The sequence below is a fragment of the Moschus berezovskii genome, chromosome 28 (genome assembly GCF_049115385.1).
Source record: "Moschus berezovskii isolate FMDL1 chromosome 28, NW_MosBer_1.0, whole genome shotgun sequence".
NCBI lineage: Eukaryota > Metazoa > Chordata > Mammalia > Artiodactyla > Moschidae > Moschus > Moschus berezovskii.
The window spans coordinates 20,396,059-20,408,944 of record NC_142487.1 but is presented as its reverse complement, the minus strand read 5'-3'; positions in this window follow the sequence as shown (position 1 = coordinate 20,408,944).

Genomic DNA, 12,886 nt, shown 5'->3' with positions numbered 1-12,886 from the left:
TGAATAGGAGGAAAAAAAGGCAGAAGACTGTCAAGAAGAAATAATTGTGTCTTGGAATTGTTTTTGAATGGTGGGAGAATTTAAAACAATGGACTCCAGATAAAAATTAAAGTCAAAATAAAATAAGTAAGAGCAGATCCACTACAACGTTTCATAGTCCTGGAGGAAAGCACACCCTGACAAGCATGGACAAATAAAACACAGACACAACACTCTGCTTCGCACACAAACTGATACAAATATTTCTCACTTTTAATATCTCAGACACACATCACATTTTTTTGTGGGCCTCCTGTTATTCTCTTCCTGATTCGCCATCATGCTAAATGGATTGCTGTTTCTTAAAATAAACAGTCTTAGAGAAATGAACATTTCTTATGACTTTCGAGCTCTTCTTGAAGTCGGTGATTAAAAAAAAAATCAGTGATTCCAAACTCTTGATGATTTTCATAGGAAATTAACCATAGGAAGATGCTATTGACGATTTTCTGATGTCCACAGCCTCAAGGCAAACTTGAGAAAGATAAACGTGCCCACAGATTTGCCCTTAGGTCCTTATCAAGTCCCAGATGACTGTACTGGTTGTCTGTGGTTTATGACAACACCAATACATTGAAAGTAGATTTCCATTGTACTATAAAACTACGCTAACTTTATAGTTTGTGACTTGACACAGAACACTTACAGGGGGTGGTTCTCCTTTAGCTTCCCTTTTTCTGCACCCTCAATGAGCTTCTGTGAAAGAAGAACCCTGGCATAATTATGACCCATCCTGATTGGTACAGATCTGTGAATGAATCATCAGAAAATGACTGATTTCCCCATATAGCAATGGTGCTTAAAACTCAGAAAGTGTGAAATGAAAAACTTAATGTTCTCCTAACAGTGCAATTTAGAATAATGTCAATATACCACATGCCTTTTTTTTCCCCAAACTTTACACTTAAAAAATAAAAGCAAATCAAAATGGTACATCCCCATCATGTGAGACATTTAGGATGTAGTTTCCCTCTCTTCCAACTCATCTCTCAATTGTGGAGGGCAATGAGCAAAGGAAGCTGCTCCATTAAATGTCAACCCTATAATTCACACTCAATGGGCAGGCAAACAGCCCTTTTCATCGGCCTGAAATGAATGGATGGAGCAGCACTATAAATACTGAGCTCGTTTATTAAAAACAAAAAGGAAAAAATGATAAAAAGAAAGAAAATCCACAGGAGACTCTCCCCAAACTTCTAAGAACTAGCCTTGTGGATTCCCACTCTGAAGCAGGTGAGAACAAGGGCTTTCCCTGGAGAGATGTTTAAAGTGAGAGGGTGTATCTAGTCAGGAGGAATTCTCTTGAAGATTCTATCCTTTGTAACTAGCCCTGATGAAAGGCAGGGAGATAGAAGAGGTGTGTGGTTCAAATTGGGGTCTACAGGAATTCACCTACATATGAACAAGTTCTGAGTGTGTTCAGAAGTCCAATTTGTTCACAGTAAGTCCAACAAAGTCAGCCTAGGTGCCCAACTAATGGTACTATAGTATTTTCCACACAAATAATACATACATAAAAGCAAACAAAAAATAAACATTTTCATTCTTATAGTATCTTGAAAAGTACAGTAGTATAGCACAGCAGCCGGCACCCCAGGGCAGGCACTTACATTCACATCTCTTGAAGTTTGAAACTTGAAGGTTTGCATTTGGATGGAGGGGACTTCCTCTACCGAGGACTCTGCTCTCAGCATGACCAGCACCAGCCATGTGACAGACAAAAGGGAAGTACTTACACCTTTTTTCTCACAGTCCTTTTAAATCCATGTTCATGCCTTAATCTCCCTAATAACCTGCATACTGGCCCTTCTTTCCCAGGAAAACATACACCCCCTGTCCTTTCTTTATACTTTTTCACTTATTACTCTTTTCATTAATTTATAACTGAAAGACTATTTAATATGAAGGTATTTACTGAGCGCTCTGTCAGTTTCTATGCTGGCAGAGATGACAGAAGTTCTCTGTTGACAAATCCTATCCTATGTCATCTCTCTCAGAAGTCTGCTATAGAATCTAGATTCATCTGTCTGAAAACTTCCACAGACCTTGTTATCTTAAATGTCAACACCCAAACCCCAACTCCAACTGAGATCCTACAGGGCCTTTTAACGGGAACTGTGTCTTATCCTAGGAATTACTGATGAGGGAACTATGGACACAGAAGCATGGCCAGTAATGGCCCATATGCCTCACCTGAAATAAGACCATTTTTCACTCTAACATATATATGAGCTAGAGGAAAGAAAACAGGTGAGATCAGGGGCTAAGTACCACGCTCAAAATTAAACTAATGTGTTCCTAAATTCTGGAAGATATATCTCCTCCCTTTTGAGTTTGACTTTTCTTATTGATATGTACTCTGCATCTCTATTATTTAATCATTGTAATAAAAGCCCACCTACAATCTGTCCTGTGATTAGATTATATAAATATATTTATCACTGCTCTGCCAAAATATTAAAAAGAGTAGCATGTTTGCGTGGGCTTTCTCTGATGCACACCCTTAACCAAACCTGAAAGAAAATGTATATTAATTTTTTTAATCTAATTTTCGTCTCCCATCTGGCTCCCATGCTTTGCAGGAGCAATAGGAGCTCAGTCAGTAGAAAGAAAATGTATTATTCTTATTGCTGAAAAAAAAAAAGAGGAAAAGTGTTTAGCCACTGGTCACACCTCTTCAATTGATCTTTTCAAGTCTTCCTAGTTTCTGAAGGGTGGAAATGATGGGTCCCCCGGGTTCACTGCTGTTCAGTCAAGACCATGAGCAATTTACCTAAATTTACCTAAACCATAACCCATTTGCTGCATAATACATTTTATGGCATTTTAGCAGTAGACTGTCTGCGAAGCTTAGAGGTGGAGCACATGATATGATAATGAAATAGTGGTGCCATTTGGAAATGTGAAGTGCTAAGTAAATACACAGCATGGCTTTATTATTGTCACCTCATTCTATTTAGGTGTAAAGAACACGCACTTTAATTTCTTCCTCGGTCTACTTTGAGGATTGATTTTTTTCAAGAGTTCTTGGTTTATACCAGTGCCCAAATATAACTTTTAAAAGGCTCCATTTTCACATTAGTTTAAAACTTTTGTTTTGGAGCAATCAGTGTGGAGTGTTGTGAGCCATATGACTAGATCTTGCTGATTTTTCCGAAGGGAAGATAGGCTTTAAGCTAAGGATACTGAGTTAATGTGAAAAATTAATAAACTTCCATTTCACGGCTCCAGGTGGGCCATCAGAATGGCAACTATCTTTTTTAAAACACTCTTAGTAACCCCCAAATGCCATCTGTTGCAACATCACATAAAGAAAAACAGTACTTCAGGATTTTCTTGATGAGGACCAAGATACCCAACAGGAGGGGCACAAATCCATGGTTTTCAATGCCATTTCTGCACGTCTCCAAGTGGCACTGCCCATCAACTACTCTGTGCCTGTCAAGAACTCAGTGGAGCCGTGGAAACTGTGTCTCTGGGGCGGGGAAGTGGGAAAGTGAGCACACAAATCATAAAGACACTCCAGCCTCTGGAGTCTGTTTTCTTCAAACTAGGGAGGGTTAACTGCAGTCACACCAGTGGCCTCTAATCAGTGAGTCTATATATGTGTCAGCATCTACCTAAAAGCTTTCCTATTTCTACTGGCTCTTAATATTTGCAAAAAAGAATGAGGAGCAGTCTAGCTTAGAATTTTGGCATCTAAATATTCATTTGCAGCTGAACAAATGAAGATTCAAATAGATGACCTCTTCAACTAAGTGAATTCCCAGAGGGTTGTAATATTTGCTACAACTGAAATGGAAAGGGAAAGAAGAGGTTCTGAATTTAAGCACTCTTCTTGACTATAGGTGGATGGTCATTTTGGTTTAAAGACAGTCCTGGACCCAGTGGTCAAAACTTTCCTAAGAAATAATTGGGATAGCAGAAAATAAAACATATAAACCAATCTCCTGTGAGATGCCAACCAAAATAGGATTTGAAAATATATTAATTTTCAAATAATATTAATATATTAATTTTCTTCCTTCTTCTCATGATGATAAAACTCTAGTTAGAGCTAGGGAATAAAAGCCCTACACAATCCTGTGTGCAGAGGATGTGTCTGTATCTTTAGCCTTCCAGGGGCTCATTTTCAAACTGTTGCTCTGTCTCTTCTCCAAGGCTGCCCCACAACCTTTTCACTATTTCTGGCTCCATCTGTTCCAGCCTATTTCCAGCTGCTACTCTGAGAAAAGGCCACAGTAATCGTCACCTTAGCACATAATTTATCTTGCTGTGACCGTCTCTGGATTGCCAGTCTGCTGAGTGGCCCTGTGTGTTCTCTTTCTGTCATGTGGCTATAAACTAACCTGGCCCATCCATCTGGGGATGGGAGGGGGGGTTGGTGTACTGTCTCTATACGCCTCCACTCAGCTGAGCCTTTAAGGGCCTTATCTCCCATTAACATTTCTTTCCCATTTGACAATTTGACATCTCAAAGGGACAAGAACCTTTACCTTCCTAATATTTAAAACTGTGCTCGAAAGAAAAATAAGTCATGTTGACTTCATCGTCAATACCTATCCAGTCACAGTACCTAGTGAAAATGAGGTCTTTGTAGAGAAAGAATTCAATTTCCAGGGACAGTAGGGAGATCTCGTCATCATTCGGCTTCAGCTTTTCCATCTGTAAAATAGGAATCTAAATAACCACCTCAGAAGATTATTCTGAAGATTAACCACAGTAACACAAAGAACAGAGCATCTCACACTTTAACGTGCACAGAGAGAGCCTGGGAATCTCGCTGTAATGGAGATTCTTACTTGGTAGATCAGGAGGAGGTCCCTAGACTGCACCTGTAACAAGCTCCCTGGCTAAGCTGATGCTGCAAGCCATGGGCAACACCTTCAGGAGCAAGAATGGAGTGCTCTGTGCAGAAGTCCTGTCAGACCCTGGCCCTTCAATTCACCAAAAGTCTAGAAGGACTCACCTAATACCATGTTCACTTCTCAGGTTGTATTAGAATGCGTATTATGAGAACTATTGCTTTAAGTTAATAAACGTGGGAACGGGCTCTGCAGAAGACTCTATAAAAATATTCACAAAGGGGCTTTTCTGGTGGTCCTGTGGTTGAGATTCTGCCTTCCAATGCAGGGGGGGTATGCGTTCACTCCCTGATCAGGGAGTGAAGATCCCACAGCCCTCACTGCCAAAAAACCAAAACATAAAGCAGAAGCAATATTGTAACAAATTCAAAAAAGACGAAGAATAGTCCACATCAAAAAAAAGAAAAACAAGTTCACACATAAGACTTGTAGATTTCCACCAAAACTTTCCTTCTGCCTTTAGTCTGCTGCTGCTGCTAAGTCGCTTCAGTCGTGCGACCCCATAGACAGCAGCCCACCAGGCTCCCCCGTCCCTGGGATTCTCCAGGCAAGAACACTGGAGTGAGTTGCCATTTCCCTCTCCAATGCTTGAAAGTGAAAAGTGAAAGTGAAGTCGCCTTTAGTCTAGCTTTGTGATATTCCTGCATAGGCATTAGGAAAACTGCCGTGGCATTTTCTCCCCTGGGAATGTGTAGGGAAGAATCAGAATGGATGTGTTAGAAGTAAGATCTGAGTGGGTGGCATGATCCATGTGTGATGCACACCCCAGAGTTTCCAGAGAGAGCTCTGGGCTGAAGAGGAAAGAGAAAGGAAACTGCAAAAATCCTCTTGGGGAGGATAGTTGCTATGGGTCATTCTAGCTTTGCTAAGGCCCGCCTGGTTCTTCTGTGAGTCTTTTATTGGAGGCAGAAATTTCCTGAGAACTCCCTTTGGCAACAGCTCCCTCACTCCCACATAGAGGCTGCTGCAGGGAGCAGGCGGAAGAGTGGTCGCCCTGGAGTCTATAATGGAGCCCTCTGCCCCACCACAGGCAGCAAGAGTGATGCTCCCCTTAGCAAACATGCCCACCAAGGCCAGGAGATATCCAACCCTGGACACGGCAAGTATCCATCTCAGAGGCTGGCAGCTGAGCCAGTGGCCAGGGAGGGCAGGCCAGATGGCAGACAGTTGCAGCTGATAAACAGAGAGGCCGCTTGGCTCTGCAGGGGCTGAGACACAGGTCCGAGCGGGGTGGGCGCCCAAGCGGGGCTGAGCAGCGACAAAAACACGGGGATGAGCCATGTGAGCACGGGTGGGCCTGTCACTGGGGCGGGGTGAGGAGGTCACACTCTCAGCCATGGGGAAAGGAGACTCTGTAACTTTCACTGCCCGCCCCACCTGAGAACAAAGACAGCTCAGAAATAGGAAAATGCCACGTGAGGGGTCCACAGGAAGGCACTGGAGGAAGACAGAGCTATTTAACTCTCACACACACACACACTCACTCACATACATACACTCACACGCGCACACACACATATGGTCACAAACACACACACTAACACACATACACTCACACACATGCTTACACACTCACACACATGCTCACACACACACATACACTCACCCTGGTAATTTGGGCTGGGAATTTCTTGGTGCAGAAAAGCAATCAGCAAGGTAGCAGGGAAAACTGCTGAAGGAGAAATATTATAAATGGCAAAGGCCTGACAGGTTAGCCAGGCAAGAAGGTGAAGAGATTAGAGACGGGATTGAAAAGGCACCAGCATTCATACGGGCCTCGTGGGGCCAGCATATGAGTACACACGTGGGAAGAAGCTAGCAATGCCAGAGAGAAAAGCTCAAGTCTGCGAAGAGTTTGAGAAGACGCTGTCTCCTAGTCTACACAAGGTACTATGATTATCTGGGGAGAAAGCTAAAAACAGAAGTTAAGTGATTGTTATAGGAGGACACATATACACAGGCATAGATTTACTGGTATCAGGAATATATGCTAAGGCTCAGGGTAGAAAATACTATCAAAACTCAGAGGAAGGGGCTGTCATTGCAGAATCAGGGAGGTTCCCCAGAGAGAAGAGGGCTTGGAGGAGCAGGGCAGTGACCAGGTGTCTGATTCTTAAGGCAGTAACAAGAAAACAGTGGACATCTCGCTCTTAAAGACAAGAATGTTTACAATACCTTTCAGTTCAGTTCAGTTCAGTTCAGTCGCTTAGTCATGTCCGACTCTTTGCAACCCCATGAACTACAGCACGCGAGGCCTCCCTGTCCATCACCACAATACCTTTAGTAAGAGGCAAATAGTAACCAAAAGGTATTAGTGTGTGTGTTAGTCGCTCAGTTGTGTCCACCTGCTTGTGACGCCATGGACTGTAGCCCGCCTGGCTCCTCTGTCCATGGGGTTCTCTAGGCAAGGATACTGGAGCGGGGAGCCATTCCCTTTTCCAGGGGATCTTCCCACCCAGGGATCAAACCCGATCTCCCTCATTGCAGGCAGAGTCTTTACCATCTGAGCCACCAGGGAAGCCCTACCAAAAGGTTACAAGGCTTCTAAAGTATTTCCCCTTTTTAAAGGGCTTCTGTCAGAAAATTTGTGAAATGTGTTGGTTTATTAGCACTGTTACATATGTACACAAGCCCAAACTGAAATGGAGAACAGATTTAATCATCTAAAATAGTTTAATGCAGCACATCATCACTGTTTAATTGGTGTGTTTTCTCAAAACATGGTTTTGCTGGGAGTTGAACTTTATGAGTAATTGTGGAAACTTATTTCATCTATATCAAGGTTTCTCAACATTGGGTGCTCTTGCCATTTTTGGACCAGGTAATTCTTAGATCATGGGGGTCGAGGGTGTGTGTGTGTTGGGGAGCTTCCTGTGCACTGTAGGTAGTTCAGCAGCATCTCCAACCTCTACTTACTAGCATGGCCTGTTGTGACAACTCAAACTATGTCTAGGCATTGCCGGATGATCCGGGGCGGGGTGGGGGAGATTATTCTCATTTGAGAATCAGGAGTCTAAAGTATATCTAAGTCAGGGAATTCCCTGGCTTCCCAGTGGTTAGGACATGGTGCTGCCATGGTTCTGGGTTCAATTCCTGGCCAGGGAATTAAAAGATTCTACAAGCCACACAACCAAAAAATATAGTAAACCTAAGTCTAGCTATCTAGCAAGCTTAGGCTAGAGGCTTATGTAGAGAAATAAAGGATTTTATGTATTGATCAAAAGATGGATTCCATAACCACTCAATTCCTTCTAAGGATTTTCTGAGATTCTCTGATTCTGAGAGAAAGTCTGCTAATCAATAATTAAAACAGCCATATATCTCACATTTTACTAGGAACGAATGCTTTTCATCTCATTTCTATCCCTTGAACCTTCAGACATGACTCCTTTAGCACCGCAGTATTCTGATTATCGTATGCAGGTTCAGCTGTCATGCCCAGAGATCACTGGGAACAAAACAATTGAGTCTCACTATAACCATTGTCAAAGGCTCTATTCTGAAACATGAAAGAAATCCACTTGATTTGCTGTTGTGAAGGGGACAAAATAGGGCTGACCAAGTACAAGAGTGTTAATTATTGATTAGACTTAGGAAAAGAAGTCTAGAGTCACACATACAGGACAGGTTAAAAACAATCTCTTGATCAGCCACAACCATGCTACAATTCTTATAGCTTTGCTTTTTTATCAGCTGTCAGAAAACACTTTCTAATATGTTATAATTCATGCAGGGTTCTCTTTACAGTTTTCTGTTGTGATGGATAAGCAATATTTAGTGCATTTATGAAAGAATTTCTTTACCAAATTGTGCATGGTAAGCAATGCAAAATTGAACTTGATATGCCATAAACAGCACCTAATTAGGTCAAACACAGTTCCAGTATCCATGATCTGAGTCTCCATTAGCTCATCTGTTATGTGGGGCTAATAATAACTTCCCTGCCCTTTTAACCCAAATGAGATTCAAATGAGTGAATGCATATGAAATCAACATGAGCACCACAGACATGCAAGAAATTGCTACTATATTCAAACATTATTCTGCAATTAAAACTCCCTCCCTCCTTCCCAAGGGTTTCAATGAAGGCAAGAGAACTTTATTGAAAAATATTACTGAACACTGGACTTCGCTGATGGTCCAGTGTTAAGAGTCTGCCTGCCAATGCAGGGGACATGAGTTCGATCCCTGGTCTTGAAAGATCCCACATACTATACCCTGGAGCAACTAAGCCCGCGTGCTGCAACTACTGTAGCCCCAGTGCCTACAGCCCACACTCCACAACACAAGAAGCCACTGCAACCAGAAGCCCAAGCACCGCAACAAAGATAGCCCTGACCTGCTGCAACCAGAGAAAGCCCAGGCAGCAATGAAGATCCAGAACAGCCAAAAAAAAAGGAAAAAAAAATTTTTTTAAATATTATTGAACACAAAGTAACTTAAATAGATTTTCTATAAATGTCTCTAGCTATACATCTTTCAAGTATCTGGTTAAATAAATTTGAGATTATTAAAAAAGTAAAATCCTCATATTCATAAATCTCATTAACCAAGAAGTGGTTCAATCAATTGCCTCACCATGAAAGGTGAAGAAATAAATTGAGAGTTGGACTATAAAGAAAACTGAGCACAGAAGAATTGATTCCTTTGAACTGTGGTGTTGGAGAAGACTCTTGAGAGCCCCTTGGACTGCAAGGAGATCCAACCAGTCCTTCCTAAAGGAGATTAGTCCTGGGTGTTCATTGGAAGGACTGATGTTGAAGCTGAAACTCCGATACTTTGGCCTGATGCAAAGAGCTGACTCATTTTAAAAGACCCTGATGCTGGGAAAGTTTGAGGGCAGGAGGAGAAGGGGACAACAGAGGATGAGATGGTTGGATGGGATCACCGACTCAATAGACATGGATTTGGGTAGACTCCGGGAGTTGGTGATGGACAGGGAGGCCTGGGGTGCTGTGGTTCATGGGGTCTCAAAGAGTTGGACACGACTGAGCGATTGAACTGAACTGAACCATCTACAATTCACTTCAGATCCTTTTGAGTTTTTATTTATTTGCCAAATGACAGGACAAAAGTGCCACTAGTGGCCAGATACTACAGAGCAGAGGAAAACTGAAAGGTGGACAGTCAGGGCATCTGAATTGCCTTTTGTCAATTTCCCTCTGGCCTCTCCAGGTCAGCAGACTTCTGGGCTAGTGCAACCCACAGGTGAGTTCACATAGCACCCCTGTCTCCTACAGGCTTTGAAACAAATCCACTCATAGTACTTGCTTTTGACTATGTAGCTTTAAAAAACAAATTAATAGGGTATTTAATCATAACATCCGTAAGTGATTATTGAACATTAAGCCTGTTTCAGAATCTGACTTGTTTTTATCTTAAGCCAATTCTCCTCACATTAAAGAACCATTTATGCAAATACAACATGAGGCAAAGGGGAGAGATAAAAAGCTGCCTAAGACCTTATGAATGACTACAATCAGCCTGAGCGATATTATTTGTTTTTCTTTAGTGAAATTATATTATCCATTGTCAAAAGAAACACTCCTTTACACTAATAGCATCAGAGGGCACTTAGGCAAAAATTAGATGTGAGAAGCAAGAGGGATGTTTCTTCATTTGGTTCCTCTTGAGGATAAAAGGCACATAGTGCCCATCGAATCAGAATAAGACGAGCATATCAAAGATGCTCAAAATCTGCCGCTGAGCCACAGACGTCCTCATATATCAAAGGAGACCCACGTCAGCAGGATAAACCTCCAGCTTGGGTAGCCAGCCCTGGGCCTGTCTGCTCCTGATTGTGAGTGTGATGCATTATTAAGAAAACAACTAGACACATGCAACACCTTGGAGATAAGCAGTGGTCAATGCAATGCAGGGAGCTAGCGACGAGGGACAACAAAAAGGAGCAGCCATGTTTCCAAAGCATGGACAGAACCAAAAAAAAAAAGATGCTGTCAGGGAGAGAAGATAAAAGGGGTAAACAGTGCAACAAGGGCTGTGCTCAAGATAAAATAGGAGAAAGAGGAATCACAGAGGCAGTTCTGACATTTTCGGCGCTTGATTGAAATGCACTTGGGTTTCGAGGATGTCAAGAGTCTGAGGGATGATTTCTCTAGCTGAGTTCCAAGGGACCATGAAGTGAGGCGGACAGAGGGACAGAAAGCTATCTCTCATTCAGCGGAATCAGGCAGTGAGGATGAAATAAATGGGGTTTGATACTTCTGTTACATGGAGCTCACTGGTGAGATATTTCATGGGTGGTCATTCAGCACAGTGAAGAAAGGCATGTGTCTCGTGAAGATTGCTGTGGCTCAGAAATTTAGGATTCGTAGTCAGGATGAGAAAGTCACTCCCTCTCAGCCCACTCCCTGGAGGAGGGCTCAGCAAGGATTTCAACTGACCTTTGAACCATCATCAATCAAGCCCCTCTAATTTTCCGAAACCACAACACAGCTGAACTGATTCATATGTGAGATGAACTGTATGTATATATATATATATATTTTTTTTTTAATTTAAGCACACAGAAAAAAACCAGAGTTTTCCCCCCTGGTGACTATGCTACACTTTGTTCAGTCCCAAGTGGCACTAATTGGATTCTCAACAAATATCTGTTCAGTGGAAAACTGAGAGAGGAGATTTACCTGTTAGAGCCCCCATCAAATGTTCATCCTCTGGAAGTTCTCTTCCTCTTTCTTTTCTGGTTTCTCTTCACAGATTTCTTTTCATCAATTTTTGCCTTTGGGTCCAGAGCAGTGATACACAAACTATAATAGGCATTAAAATCTTCTGGAGGACTTCTAAGAATCCAGCTTGCCTAGATCCCACTGCCAGCATTTCTGATCTCAGATTTCATTTCCCAGCATAACTGCATCAGATTTCTGATTCAATAGGTTTGGACTGGGGTCCTGGAATTAGCATTTCTAACAAGTTCTCTGATATCAGTAGATCAAAGTATCTTCCTAAGATGGACTTCATTCAGTATGTGTCCATAAGTGATGGGCTGACTCCCACCATTTTTATGGGATGAACCTAAACCACTTATTCTGATCAAAACATATGAATAAAGAAACTGTAAGCTTTAAAGGCTTGGACAGTTCAGTTCAGTTACTCAGTCATGTCTATTTGCGAACCCATGGACTGCAGCACACCAGGCTTCCCTGTCCATCACCAACTCAGAGCTTCCTCAAACTCATGTCCATTGAATTGGTGATGCCATCCAACCATCTCAGAGTTGGACAGTAGAAGGTTCCTAAGAAACTCTGTGTGTGTGTATGGGTGTGTGTGCTCTGTTGCTCAGTTGTGTCTGACTCCTTGTGACCCTATGGACTGCTGCCCACCAGGCTCCCCGATCCATTGAATTTTTCAGGCAGGAATATTGTAGTGGGTTGCCATTTTTTCCTCCAGGGGATCTTCCCCACCCAGAGATCAAACCAGCATCTCTTGCAACTTCTGCAGAAGACGTTCTAAAGAGTCCAATGAAAACAGTGCTGCTCTCAGCTGTGGCCTGGAACTGTCTTAGTTAAAAGATGTATTATTTGACTGTTTTCCCCATCACTAAATTCACTGCGTGAGTTCTTTCAGCATTGTTTTATCTCTTCTTGAACAACTGTGTTTCTAACTGAAAACTCCCTATTGGAAATCTTGTAACTGGGAAGCTCTATAGACTGGCTTATTTCACAGAGGATTTGCACAATTCCCCTTTGCCTTTTGCATTATGCATTAGAGATGAGAATTAATGAAGAGTTTTACTGTCATCCTCCACAGAGTCCTACCTCCATCCCAAGGCTTCCAACCACATTCATCATCTACCAGGCTCACTGTCGGTCCAAAGCCTTCTCTTTCTCAGCAAACAGAATCACCAGTTACTTGGCTGCCTTAGACAACAACCCTGGCTTCACAATAGACTCTTCCTTCTCCCCACACCTCACATCAAACTGGCCAAAATAGTTTTCACTCTCTTTTTTTAAAAAATATTT